This window comes from Symphalangus syndactylus, chromosome 8 (assembly GCF_028878055.3).
Source record: "Symphalangus syndactylus isolate Jambi chromosome 8, NHGRI_mSymSyn1-v2.1_pri, whole genome shotgun sequence".
In the NCBI taxonomy this organism is placed as follows: domain Eukaryota; kingdom Metazoa; phylum Chordata; class Mammalia; order Primates; family Hylobatidae; genus Symphalangus; species Symphalangus syndactylus.
In genome coordinates, this window is record NC_072430.2 from 115,228,937 (window position 1) to 115,244,658 (window position 15,722).

Sequence of the window (15,722 nt, forward strand, 5' to 3'; positions counted from 1 at the left end):
GAATGAGAATTCAACACGATCAAAATGTGTTATTAAAGGACATAAATCACTTGAAAATGTGTTTTAATAATAAAGGATACATTCTAATATCTAGAGCCCAGACAACTATGTTTTCCTGTCTGAAATTTAAAGGCATTCAGTAATCTCTTTAGTGATCTTTCTTCTCTCTGCCTATGCAAGGCCTCGAAGGTTGAAATACGGCAGGATTTTGAGGACTTTGTCACAAAAGAAATATCCTGCTAAGTGTTTTCCATAACTCTTCAGAAATTTCCTCATAGAATACTGCAAATGAAATGTATATGGAATAATATAATTAGACTGTAAAATTCGCTGAACTCCCATTGAAGAGGAATTACATATGGATCCTTTTTAAAAAATGTTTTCTAATTAAACTGAGGACATAATGTTATATTATTTTCCAGGTTCGATACACGTCCTTTCCCACTCATAACTAAAACATAGAAATAGCTGGAGGGGAAAAATAGTATTGTTGTATTTAAAAAGTGAGTAGGAGTTTGAAGAGTTTTTTTTTTTTTTTTTTTGAGACGTTGTCTTGCTCTGTAGCCCAGGCTGGAGTGCAGTGGCGCGATCTTGGCTCACTGCAAGCTCCGCCTCCCGGGTTCACGCCATTCTCCTACCTCAGCCTCCCGAGTAGCCAGGACTACAGGCGCCCGCCATCACACCCGGCTAATTTTTTTGTATTTTTAGTAGAGACGGGGTTTCACCGTGTTAGCCAGAATGGTCTCGATCTCCTGACCTGGTGATCCGCCCGCCTCAGCCTCCCAAAGTGCTGGGATTACAGGCCTGAGCCACCGCGCCCGGCCCTGTAGAGATTTCAGTAACTGTGAGGCCTCAGCATTTGATGTGAATTAGGCTCACATTTTATTCATTGGGTTGGAATAAGATAAGGCAACACGGAGCTAACTTTCTCAACATTGAGGAAGCCTCCAGGGCAAAAAATTATTTGTGCCAAATCTCTCATTACGTGCCTTAGAATCCTGAGCAAAGCCCTGCTTGCTTCAGAGGTACCTCACTAACTCTAGTGCCCTGGTTCTGCTGAAATCTGTGGATCTGTGGAGCCCCAGGGACTTCTTTTTTTTTTTTTTTTTGAGATGGAGTCTCGCTCTGTCGCCCAGGCTGGAGTGCAGTGGCGCAGTCTCGGCTCACCGCAAGCTCCGCCTCCCGGGTTCACGCCATTCTCCTGCCTCAGCCTCTCCGAGTAGCTGGGACTACAGGCGCCCGCCACCACGCCTGGCTAAGTTTTTGTATTTTTAGTAGAGACGGGGTTTCACTGTGGTCTCGATCTCCTGACCTCGTGATCCACCCGCCTCGGCCTCCCAAAGTGCTGGGATTACAAGCGTGAGCCACCGCGCCCGGCCCCCCAGGGACTTCTGAACGCAAATGGATGGTACTTGGCAGACTGACTCCTCCTGGTATGGTCCCTGGCTTATTTACCTTATTGGGTTTTGCTATGCTAACCTCTGGAAGGCTGATATTATCAAGAATAAAAGAAATGCAAAGGTTCTTTGGATGTTGTACTCATTGTACTAATGTTGATGTGATGAGGTGGGTTTTAGTCAATGGTGGTTTTCTTTGGTCCATTAAGGTTGTCACTATAAATAATTCCACATCATTTCAGCATCTCTTTACTTCAACCTGATACAGCTAAGAGACAATCATGACTCTCTGCTACATAATTCAGATCTACAGAAGGTAAGGACATGTTTATTTTATTGACTGTTGTGTTCCCAGAGCTTAAATATAGTTGATGTTCAAAACTATTGAATCTACAATATTTTGATACTAAAAAATGATTGTAGGGAGATGTGTTTGGTCCTCTCTTTTAGTTCCAAGTTCTTATCGCCTTTCTTGGCTGCGGGGATCTCAAACCACAGTTTGTGTTAAGCCTTCAGCCTCAGCCTTGCCCTGTAGGTACTTAAGAAACTAGCACAGTTTATGTGCCTTTATGAAGGAAACACTGATAAACATTAACTGTTCCAAATATTTAATCTATTTGATGCTATGAATAGATCTGTTATCTTCAATCTTAGTTATTGTTCCAGTCATTTAATGAAGGCTTGTATATATCTCCATGCCCATAGTATTAAATATGTACTTATCTCTAAAAATGTATTCATATTTTCACTAATTCTTTCTCCATTATAGTTTGCTTACAACCACTTACTGTTCCTTTTACTTCTTAATTTCAATTTATAGAATATTTCATTTAGTATATTCATTTAAATCTGTATTTTGATAGAAAATAGACAATTTAGGAGTGTGTCATTTCATGTATATCTCTATCACTTTTCTAAGCTTCTTTGTGTCTTAACCTTCATTCAGTAAGTTCACAAATATTTACTGAGTAGCTTTAATAAAATACAACATTTTTGGACTTTCAAAGCTTATAGCCTAGTGATGAATACAGAGAGAAAAAACCTATTACAACAGAGCTTGGTTTTAAGGGATTTTAGAGATTGAAAGGGAAGTTTAGGGGGCTATATTAACAAATGACGGGGCAGATCAAGGCAGGCTTCCATGAGAAAGTAACATCTAAGCTGAAACCCAAAGGATAAATAAAAATTTGCCAGGCCAAGAAGTGTAGATGTGTTCTATACAGTGACAACAATGTGGATGAAGACCCAAGGCAAGAAAAACATCCTGTGTTTGAAGAATTGAAGGAAGCCGAGCATAACTGGAGCATTGTGCATACAGGGCTGATGATGAGGGTAGGGAAATCACAGAGCCTTGTAAACCGTGTTAAGGAGTTTGAACACTTCGCTAAGGATAAGAAGAAGCTGCTGAAGTGTTTTAAGTTAGAAGGTGACAATCACTTTTGCATTTTGGGAAAAATCAATTTGACTACAGAATGAAGAATGAATTAAATAAACTAGGATTGGAGGCAGAGAGACTAGTTAGGAAGCCATTATAATGATACAGGAGGAAGAAAGAAGGAGAGAGAGAGGGAGAGAAAGAGAGGAGAGGATAGAGATTGCTTGGACTAGAGTAGGAAAGAGAAACCAATTTTAGGAATGATATTTTGGGGAGGAAGAACTATCATGATGTATTTGGATGAGTGAGAGGAGGTACTCAGTTTCAGAGCTACACATTTCTGGCTTGGGAAAACAGTGAGAAGTCACCTGATTTTGTTGGTACCAGAGAGCCTGGGAGTGAGAAAAGGCTGAAAATGCTAAGTTCTGTTTCCAACATGTGAACTTCAGGTGTCTATTAGAGGTAGAATGAAAATGGTATCTAGTCAGCGATTAAAAGCCAGACATTGGAGCTAGTCTTCTTGAGTTGGAATCCAGGCTTTGACAGTAGCTGCATAATCTTAAGTAGATTGCTTAAATTTCCCATATCTCAGCTTCCTCTCTCATGTGGGAATAATAATACCTGCTCATAATGTTATTAAGAGGGTTGGATTGAGAAAATGTGAATTAGGCACTTTGAATATTACTGGGTACAGAGTAAGTGCTATGGTAAGTGTTAGTCATTATTATTATTTCTAGGGAATGTCCAAATGGAGATATCTAGTAGGCAGTTGTATACTTAGTTTTAAAAATTGGAAAGCTGTTGGTTATAAGTACATATCTTACCAAATATTATATGTTGAGAAACTATGACCCCTAAAACAGAAAGTTCTAATAGTTATCACTGACTCCTTAACAATGTAAAAGTGAAATTGATTCAATGTTAAAATGTTTAGAGATTCTTGAATTTAAAAAAATTCTAGAAATACAAAACTAAAAATTATTACTTTTGGTTGAATATTAAATATATATTTCAGTACCATAGCAAGTTTTAATATTCTAAAATATTAAATTGACCCAATTTTAAATAACTTTAAAGTATTCATCAGAAATAATATAGCTTTATTGCTTTATTGGGCAGAATCATAAAATTATAAGGCATAATTTAGTTGGCACACATTTGGATTTCTGGAATGGCTTCAGTGACGGTTTGGTAGACAGTGTCTCTGTGTGATGGGGCTGGACATTCTTCACAGCATGTCATGCTGTGATTTTCTGGGCAGTGTGGTTACTTTTACTGAGAGGTTCTGATTATGGTAGAGGTGGACTTCAGTGAGCTCAAGGAAATTCAGATTTTGATTATTACACTTCAGCACTTTTCAGTGATATTAATAATCAATATGTTTTCAGCACTTATTCTATTATGTGCTATGCTAATGCTTTAATTATGTGATCTGATTTTAATGCTTCCAGCATCCCTAATTTATAGATGTGAAGCTGAGGTTTAGAGAGGTGAAGCGGCCACCTGAGGTCACACAGAGGTGAAGGGAGGAAGTGTAGAGAAGCAATGAGTCTGCGGCAGCAGGGGAAAGAGTAAACAAGAGCAGGAGGAAGATCAAAGGAGTAGAGAGAAGCGGGAGGAAGGGAAGGACAAATCAGGACGGAATGGATGTTGTCTGAATACTCATTCAGTCACACAAACTGAATTTTGGATCCTTTTGAAGATGTCAATGAAAATGTGAACTACACTCAGAAGCGTTGGGAGCTAGAGGCCTTTCAGTGGACTCAGAGGAAAGACAAATGTTCCCAGAGAGTAGCCAGCTTGTCTAGACTCATTCCTGAATGCAGTATTTGCCCGTTCTCATGTTGCTATAAAGAACTACCTGAGACTGGGTAATTTATGAAGAAAAGAGGTTTAATTGACTCATGGTTCTGCAGGCTGTATAGGAAGCATGGTTGGGCAGGCCTCAGGAAACTTACAATCATGGCAGAAGGGCAAAGGGGAAGCTAGCACGTTCTTCACCTGGCAGAGCGGGAGAGGGAGACAGTGAAGGTTCAAGTGCCACACACTTTTAAAGCATCAGATCTCATGAGAACTCACTCACTATCATGAGAACACCATGGGGGAAATCTAACCCCATGATGTAATCACCTCCTACCAGGTCCCTCCCCCAACACTGGGAATTATAATTCAACATGAGCTTTGGGTGGGGACACAGAGCTAAACCATATCACAGTGGAAACACTGATGGCCCAGTTACACGGGAGAGTCAGAGCCCTATGTTTCTTTAGATGGATCCAAATATGAAAGTGAAATCTGGTTATAAATGTGAAGTCACTCCTTTGGGGCCTGGGGGCTTTGGTGTTGTGATGATAGAATCACAATGTCAGGTGTGATTTCTTTGTGGCAGAGTCACATCTGATACTATTTTGGTTACCATTGCTGTATAACAAGCTACCCTAAAACTTAGTGAGTTAAAATAACCCTTTTATTATATTTTATAATTACGTAGGTTAGAAATTTGGAGACTTGTATAATTCCTCTGCTCTTGTGACATTGGCTGATGTCATTTGGGGTACTCAGCTGGTATTTTGGGTGGTCTTGAAGGTCCAAGACAGCTTCACTCACATGTATAGTGCCTTTGGCAGAATGACTGGAGGCATGGGCCTCACTGAGGCTTTGACCAGGATGTCTTCACTTGACCTCTTTTATGTGGAAGTCTCAAGCCAGTTGGCTCCCCCTAAAGTGAGCATTTGGAGAGACCTTAGTAGAAGTGGGAAGTCTTCTTATGACCTAGCCTTAGACCTTCCAGAATATCACTTTCACTGCACTCTGTTGGTCAAACACAACCCTAAGCTCAGCTCATATTCAAGGAGAGGGAAATTAAATTCTATCTCTCAAAGGGAGGAGTAGCAAAGAATTTATAGCCATATATACTTAATCATATACCTTTAACTCCAATTAGACAACTTGCAAATAATTTAATTGATTCAAAAGTCTGAAGTTGTCTGTGCACAGGTCACCATTACAGCTGTAAGCACTATTCAGAATACAAATCTTATCAGTGTATGGACAGCATTTCTTTTTCGTTTGAAGACATACCTATCTCCCAACAGCAGAAAACAATATTTTGTTGTTGAAGGCTAGGTGATACTTTAAAGTCAATTCGGGTCAAGGTCTATAATGATAGTAATTTTGACTGACTCAAAAGCAAAACAGAATCATTGCTTGAAAGATTTGGATGAGGTTTAGAAGAGTTATAGGCAGACATTTTTGACATAGTTGCATAGCTAGAAATAGATAACAGATAATGTCTGTTTGGCTCTAACCATTACTTTGGACAGACTTTTCTAACAAGGCACCCATACATAGCATGCACACATGTGGGTTGTTTTTTTTTTTTTTGGTATCAATTAAAATGCTTTGCAACAGTAAGCACATGACAGGTTGTAAAGAAATGAGTGCATGTGTATGTATACACATCCTTTTACCCTCTAGCCAACAAAGAGTAGTAGAGTGTAATGGTTAAAATCAAGCCTTCTTGGGTTTAAAGTCTGTCTCCACTGCTGACTTGCCGCCTAACTTTGGGGAAGCTATCTCAGCTCCCTGTGCTTCAGTCTGCTCATTGATAAAGTGACAGAAGTAATAGTAGCTAGTTTATAGAATTGTAAAGTAGGTAAATAAAATGATCCATGAAGACTGCAATAGAAAAGTACATGCCACATAGCAAAAACTCAATAAATATTAGTTCTTAAAAATTCCTTTTTAAAAATAAACTACTGATTGCTGGGGACAGCTTAACCCTTTATAGATAAAAGTTAGATCCGTAATGTCTTTGTTACTAAACATTCAAAGGATGCAACAGCAATTGACCCACCATAGGATCCGATAAAATAATAATAATAATGAACTTTAAAATATTTTCCATGTTTTCACTCCTGAACACAAAGGTACCTGAAAATTAATGTAGAGATAGATATCCAGCTGCCTGGAAATGCTTCTCTTAACAGATGATAAAGATGGAAAGTTTCTAAGGTACAATAAATGCCAAATATATAAAAAACACATCCAGGAATTTAGTTCTTAATTATTTTCTAAAATACAAGAACTAAACAGGTCAGTGGAGTATTTTGTCTACCACTACAAGGCAATGTTATACCATAGCTACTTAGCTAGAAATATAGTGATTTTTTTTTAAATTAACTGTTGGAAAAATAGCCTCAACAAATTTGACTCACTAGCTACAATTAAGAAAAAGCCTGTTAACAATAATTGGTGGGTTATTAGTTTCTAAGAACCCATAATTAAATTTTATTGTCTTATAAGTGATTTGGATTAATTATACCCATAATAGACTGATGCTCATTCCCCACTTTAGGGGAGGAGATAACAGTTTCATAGAATTCAGTCATTTACTGCAATCCTAGAGTATTTTGTTTCATGCCAAGGCAAATCTGCCACAAAGCCCAGTTCCTCTTAGGATTTACTGAAAAGTGACAGGTGTTGATTTGCTGGTATCTTTCTCAATAGATCTGAATGAGCTAAACAAAATGACTTCTCTACCCATTTAGGCAGAAAAATAAATGGGGACACCAGCTAATGAGGGAATGTAGAGTTAGCTGGACTCAAACTATTCCAAGCTGTTGGCAGCTGGAATCAAAAGAGGAATCATGCAGACAGTTGCTCATGTTTATTGCTGAACATGAAATTAAAATGATGCTTCATCTTCTCCACAGGTGCAAGAACATATAGTTATTAATTATAGCAAAACATATTTATTGACAATCCCAAGCCTGAAAAATCTCACACTCAGCAAATGGCTTTTACATTTCATCTAAAAAGCACTTTAGAATCAATACAAAGGCATGGCACAGTTGATGAATCTGTGCCTAGGAAAATTTTGCATCCTGAAAACATGGCTTAGACTGTTAATATTTATGTAATTAAATATCATCAATTCTTTGTTCTTGTAAGAAACCTGTTAAACAAAAATTTCCCCAATTTTCCATTGCTTTGATAGGTATAATTCCAAAATGTTTGAGTGATTGAGCTTATTTTGTTTTTCCCTAGAGGTTTCAAAAATAGTTGTATCCCTTCATTGAGCCACACAGCATATTAAGCCATTTGTACATTCATTCATCTAACAAATGTCTGTTGAACACCTGTTATGTGGCAGGTACTATTCTAGGTGCTATGGAGAACATATAAATACACAAGAACTTAAACAACTTATGGCCTCTATGTTATGAAATGAAAAAAACATACTATAAAAGAGCATTTGATCAAATATTGAGTTGTAACCGATGAACTTGGAAGGCCTTCTTAGTTCTGAGAGGGATAGGCACTTGAAGGATTTGCAGAGAGGGGGTCCTGAGTTGCCCACAGGTATTAAATGGACATGCATAATTTATGTGGTTGTTATTTTTTTTCAACTCATTCTAAATGGGATTTGAGACAACTTACAGAAATGTGCACAGTACATTGTGATAAAAAATAAAGAGACAGGTAAATGTAACACTACACAAAAACTCCAGGGGTGAGCTCAGGAGTCCAAATATGCACTGTAAATTTCTGTCTGACTTTTGGAGATGGGTCTCAGATTTGGCCCTGAGTTTCTTGGCAGCCAGGAATAGAAACAAGATTGGGTGTAAGAGAAATACTATCTCAGCTAGCACTGGAGTTGGTAGGTAGTCCTGTATATAAATACCCAATATAAATATCTCTTATAAATCCTGAAGAGGAACACTGAAGGATATAATGTATTAAATCTCAAAGCTGTTTATATAATATAAAAGCTAGATTTCATGGCTGTATGTTCCTCAGTGTAGGTTGCTCCTTTCACAACACAGCTTTGTTTATTCATTCATTCATTCATTTATTCAACTAAGAAATATTTAAAAGATTTATTGAGAACTTACAATTTGCTGGACACTGTTCTGGGCACTGAAGATAAAGTGGTGAACAAGACACATAAGGTGTCAGAGATGACATACTGTTGGGAGAATAGGTGAATCATTAAACTCGGTCAAATGGTGATAAGTGTTATGAAGATGATACAACAGGATTATGTGATGGGGAGTAACTAGGAAGATAAGAAAGACCTCTCTGAAAGATGATACTTGAGGACAATTAAATGACAAGAAGAAACCAGTCATGCCAAGGTTAGAAGGAAAGATGTTGCAAGTATAGAGAACAGCAACTGTGAGGTCTCAGAAGAGGAAACAATCTTGGTGAGTTGGAAAAATAACAAGGAAGCTGGTGTGCTACAGCATAGTGAGTGAGAGGAAGAGAAGTTGAGATGCGATTACAAGAAGTCGTAGTAATCTACGGTGAAACATGTCGATTTTATTGTAAGGGCAATGGGAAACAGGTCAAACAATTTAGAATATCTGGAAAAATGGGTAACTGAAATCCTCTTTGAGTTCCACTGCTTGTCAAATACTTTTAAAAATTGAACATTAGAAAATTTGAAAATATCTTTTCTGGCAGGAACCTGAAAGTAAGAAAATCAGTGAATGTCAAGTTCCTCACCTCTAATTGCCATCTGAATTTGAGTACAGTATTTGACAAGCCATATGATTCCACAGCATTTTTAAGTGTCAGGTCTATTCCAACAGATTAATAAAAAGACACTCAAGTTCCCAAAATTGTGTGCCAGAAAGTGGAATTTGGCATAAAATTTATACAATATGGTCATAATAATTTTCTTCTGAAAAAAATAAACAAAAAAGTCAAAGTGAGTGTTTCAAATCATTCATGGTAGCCATAAACACATCAATAAGGTAACACCAGAATGCCTAATATTAATCAAAGACATTTTCCTGGTACATCTCCAGGATAAAGTGGTTATAAAAATATACCCCTAGGTAACTAAATGAATTGACCTATGATATAAAGTTGTTAACTATAAGCCAATTAATCTTTGGAGGTCTGCCAAAATGATTATTAAAGCCTTAGAGTGGGTGTTATTAAGCCATACTTTCTGAGAGTAATTAGGTGACAGGATCAGTTATCCACTGAGGCCACTCTTAGTTGATGACAGTGAAACACATAATTAGCATATACAGCCATTCTTCCCCTCCCTTTGGTCTTTTCCTTGGGGTAGAGACAAGGAATTTTCTCATCAGTCAAGTCAGCCAGTAGAAAGTCTGCTTTCTGTAACCTGGGTTCTTGGGACTTCTAGGTAGTGGGCTGCCTTGAGAGTAAGAATTTGATAATTATTCTAGTTTAGCTAAGGTTTTTCCACAGATGAGAGGATTGGAGCTACTGGACAACCTCACCAAACCAGTTGAGAAGATGAAAAATATTAACTACATAGGCCCAAAGGCATAGTCTAAGATGGTCCAGGTCTGGCTTTTATGTTTGTTTTGTGAAGAGGCAGCCACATTTCTGAGAGATTCAATAATATAACGTATTCCTGGTCTAGATTCAGCCACTCATCTCAGCTTGATTTGAGGAAGCAACACACTATCTTACAGTATTTTTTAGACTGATAAAATTTTGAAGCAGATAGAAAAGGTACTTTGGAGAGGTCTCTCAAAAATCTTTTAGAAACGGGAAAATTAAGACTTATGTGAATTATATAAACTGCTCAAGGGCAAGCTTGTTAGTGATTGGCCTATAAGGATATGTGCCATGATTAATTTATTAGTTCAATAAGTTCTTATTGAGTGCCTACCTTTTTCAAACATTATGATTGAGGATTCAATGATAAAAACGATTTTTTTAACTGTCCTTATGGGGTTTACAGTCCACCAGGGACAACATATACTAAATAAGTTTTGTAATTCATTGTTAGAAAAATGACTAGAATGTGAAAATATAAGCATGCTAAAAAATACATATGGAGGGGTTAGGCTGATTTGAGGAATCCAAAAAGGCTTTCATGAGAAAGTAGTATTAAAGTTGATACCCAAAATAGAGTTAATCAGGAAACGATAAGGGGTAAATGATGGAGTTTATAAGGGGAAGAAGAAGAAAGAAAACAAAGCCAAGAGCCATGTGTAAAAGTCATGAGGCAGGTAGAAGCAAGGCGTGTACAAAGGTATTAATAGAGTCCAGTGTGACTGACATACAGGAAGTAAAAAGGGACTTACAAGGAGGCTGGAGAATTTGTTGTAGGACAGATCGGGCAGGGTAGCAATAGAATTTTAGATCATATCCCAAGAGCAATGGGAAAATATTGAATTGTTTTAGAAGATCATGAATTAAAAAAAATTTAGAATAAGTAATTTATGCACATGGTTCAAAATTCAAAATGTAAACAGAGTGTACAATGAAAACAAATCTCATCCTTCCACAACTGTCCCCCAGGTAGTAATTTCTCTTCTCCAGAGCAGCTACTTTTATGAAAATATTCAAAAGTACATACATACCACAATATACTTTTTAAACTCTAATTACAGCATACTGTCCCACTCATTACCTTTTTCACTTAAGAATACATTTCAGATTTTTCCACATCATTACATTGAGAGTTGCCCCATTCTTTTTAATTATTTCATAAAATATCATTGTATAAATAAGTCAGATCATATTTAATTATTCCTATAGTGATGAACTTGTAGATTATTTTTAATATTTTGCTATTACAAACAATGTGGAAATAACTTTGTACACATATGGGTATATCCCACACACGTAGGCACACATATAGAAAATAATTTCCCATAAATGGTATTGCTGGATCAAAGTGAATGTACATTTTTATTTTTGATAGCTATTGAAGATTTCCCTAACAGTTCTCTATTTGTATCAATTAGCCTTTGTGGTGTAACAAGCCACCTCCCCAATTATTGGCATAAAACAATAGGCATTTATTAACTCACATTCTGTAGACTGGCAGTCAGGATGGGCTCAACTGGGCAGTTTTGATGATCTTTCGAGTGTTCCTCCATGTGGCTGCTGTCAGCTGGTGGCTGATTAGTTCTAGATGTGCTCATTCACGTGTCTGGAATTTGATGGATTAAAGGAAGTGATAGATCTCTTAGTACTTAGCAGCTTACAGGCTAGCCTGTGTTGTTTTCACGTGGTGTCTGGGTTCCAAAAGCAAGAAAAGTGGAAGCCCCAATGAGTAAGCACATGTTAAGCCTTTGCATGCATTATGTTTGCTAGCATCCCATTGGGCAAACCAGCCACACAGCCAAACTCTGCTTAAGGTGCGGAAAGAGACCTCCCCTCTCAATGGGAATATTTACATGCACATTTTCCTTCTTGATGTGCAGTTTCATGTACTTTGAAAAATTAACTTGCAGAAGTTTTAACATACAGAGGAAATTGGGCCTTATTTCATTATTTATATCTCAGTTATTTTTTCCATTTTGATTTTTGTTGTTTTTTCACTTGACTTTATCTATGGTAGGTTTTTATTTATTTCTCTGACGAGAAAGAACAGCTACTTTTAAGTTGTCAATTCATATATAATAAGAGTTTTACGTACACTTCAGATTTTGTCTGTCTGAGATTACTACTTATGGAAAAACACATTTTTAAAAATGTATTTGATCCACTTGGAGATTTAGGAGAGAGAGAAGTAGACAATATTAGTTCTCTTTTTAAATTTGGAAGTTTATCTACATACCCTGACACTATTGAATAATTCTTATTTCCTCTACTTATATGCTTGTTACATGTACCATATACTACATTCCTGTATGTTCCTGAACATCTTTATCTGCTCCAATAATCTATTTGTCTATTTATAAGAGCAATGTTTCTAGTACACGTTAGTCAGGGCTGTCATAGGAGATCGGTGGTACATTTAAAGGGTTATTTGAAGAGAATGAAACATATTATATACACAGGAGTGGACAAAGTTAAGGGAATTGACAAGGGTGTTGAGTAGCAGGGAGTAGCAACAATAGGAAGACCTTAACACCTGCACCCCTGGAGAACCACAAGAGGAATCACTGTTGCCATAACCCAGGAAGGGTTATGCAGCCATTGAAAAGACTGGACCAAAAGGAGCTGTGGCCATAGAAGATTCCAACCACTTTCACAATTACAGCCCCAGCACAAAAGGAGCGTGAGCCAAGGAAATATATAACTTGACTTCCTTCTCTTCCCTTCCCTCTAATCTGCTGGTGCCTGCCATTGTAGAATTCAATCATTAGCATGTCTGATGATAAATCCACAGAGTTTCAGTCCCCCAGGGTCTCAAATCAGGGTAGAGAAAGGCAGGATGATGGTTCTAAAATAGACAATTACCAGTTTATTCTATGATTTTAACTATCATAATTTTAAAATCTGATTTGTTAAAAGGCTGGTGCCTTCCCATTATTACTCAGCTTTCATAAGCTCCCACTTAATTCACGCTATTAATTTTTCTATATGAAGTTTAGCTTATTTTGTTCTAAAAATTTGCTTTAGTAAAGTTTGTTTTCAAAATAACTCTATGCAGAAAAGTGCACGTATCATAAATACACAGCTTGATATTTTTGTATAGTGAACACACCCATGTAATTGCCACCCAGATCAAAGAACAGAATAGAACCAGTTCCCTAGAAGTCCCTTTTCATCTCTACCTCTTCACCATTATTCTGTTTCTAACACCATAAATTAGTTGTGCCTGCTTTGATTATATAAACAGTATCAAACACCATATACTCTTTTGTGTCTGGCTTTTTTGGCTCAAAAATATGTTTATAAATTTCATCTCTGTTTTTCTATGTAGCTGCAGATTGTTCATCCCATTATTGAATCATAGTAACTTGTATGAATATAACATCCTTTATTTATCTATTCTATTGATGGACATTTGGGTAGTTGGCTGGTTTTTGGCTTTTCTGAATAGGGCTGCTATGAACATCCGTGTACATGGCTTTTGGTGAATATATGTGTTTATTTATGTTGGCCATTTATCTGGGAGGAGAATTGCTGAGTTAGAGAGTGTGCATATGTGGTAAGCCTTAGTAGATGCTGCCAAACAGTTTTTCAAAGTTGTTTTTAATCAACATACACTCTCACTAGTAGTACATGAGTTTCATTTCCTCCACACCCTCACCTACATTTGTATTTTTTTTTTTTTTGGTACAGTATTTTAGCTATTGTGGAGGAGGCATGGTGATTTGCAAGGTAATTTAAATTTGCATTTCTATGATGACTAATTGAAGCTGCATAGCTTTCATGTTTATTGACATCTATTGTGAACTGGTTGCTGAAATCTTTTGCCTATTATCTGTTGGGTTATCTTTTTTTCTTACTGGTTTATAGAAGTGTTTTATCTATTCTGGATTTGAACCCTTTATTGATTACAGTTGAATATGTGTGTTTGTGTGTACATTGCACATTTTTTCCTTTCTATCGTTTGCCTTTTTCTGAATTTCATTGGAGTATTCTGACGGATCAATCTTAAGATTGAATTATTAAATTTAACAATGTTTTACTTTTTGGTTAGCATGAATTGTATACCATTTCAGAAATTTTTGCATATCTACTCAAATGTCATGATGTGCTTATCTATGTTTTTAATTTGATAACTTTACATTTTCTCTTTCACATTTACATTTGCAATCCATCTAGAGGTTATTTTTGCATATGGTGTGAAGTAAGAGGTAAGATTTATTGCTTTCCCAGGCTTGTGCATCGAAAAGACTATACTTTCTCCACTGTACTGCTTGTTTTTAGTTTATTGGGGTCACTTAAAACGTATAAATTAATTTGTGAAGCATTGACATTCAAGAACAGAGATTGCTTTTCCATTTATTCTAGTCTTTGGCTTTTTCATTAACACTTTAATGTTTTCTACATAAATATATACATTTCCCAGGCTTATTCCTAGTTATGTTATTTTTCAAAATTATGTCTATAAGTGGCATATTTTCTTCCATTATATCCTCTAACAGGTTTTTATTTGTATATATTGAGGCTATTATTTTTTATATTGATTTTGTACCCAGCAATTTTACTGAAGTCCTTTAGTGTTTGTTATTATTTTCCGTTGTTTCTCTTGGGTTCTCTAAGATTTAATCTGCAAAGAGTGAGTTTTCTTTTTTTTTGTATAATTTTTTACTTCCTCTACTTTTCACTCAACTTTCTTTCAGCTGATTCTTCTGAAAGAATTATAAATATTAATATTAGTGATAGCTGATATATTTGTTGTGTTTCTGATCTTAAGGAGATACTTCTAGGCGTGTTTCCATAAAGCACAATCATGTTAAAAAATATCCATCAGTTTCTTATTGTATTTAGAATAGTTATGTGCACATTCGTAAATGAGTAATCATTCTGTTTCGCTCTTTTTTGTTTTATTTTAGTCTAGTTTCATACCTGTAGTATATTAGGACTTTCAAAATTAAAGACATGAGATCAATCCCTTTGAAGTCTTCTAGGATTGGTGCTTTTTGTTGAGAAGGAGATTACTTTTGAAAATTATTTAATTCATAATCATTCTGTTGAGATTCTGTTTTAATTTTAATATGATTTTGAATTTATATGAAATTGTCTTCATGACTAGATGAGATTATGTGTTATGGGGAGGAAGACCACAAAGGTGAAGTGTCATTTTCATCACATCTCCCTTAGAAAATTTATTTTCCCTATTCCGTGCTATCTTCTTTGGAAGAAAACCAGGATGTGCAGCCCACACTTGAGTGGGGAGTTAAGTTCCATCCCCTTTGAGTGCAGAGGGTCTTCACTGAAGATGTACCTCTTCTCCAAAATTTATTAGTCATTTATTTACATCAGTATGGGCTCATGGATATCTGTTTATACAATGGTTTTTAATCCAATACAACTTTATTTTGTTGCTCAAATCACTCTAGCATTGACCATCCGGGACTCTCTTCATTTGAATCCTTTCTCTTTGACCTATTCCTATCGTTGTGATTTTTCCTTTTCTATCTATGCACTTCTTACTTTCTGACTCTACAAGATTAGAAGATGCTCCATGGTCAGCTGGTATATTTCTTGACAAGATCCTAGAATCAGCGATTTCTCCAAGGGGCCCTGATTGCTTTTTTTGGACACTAGTG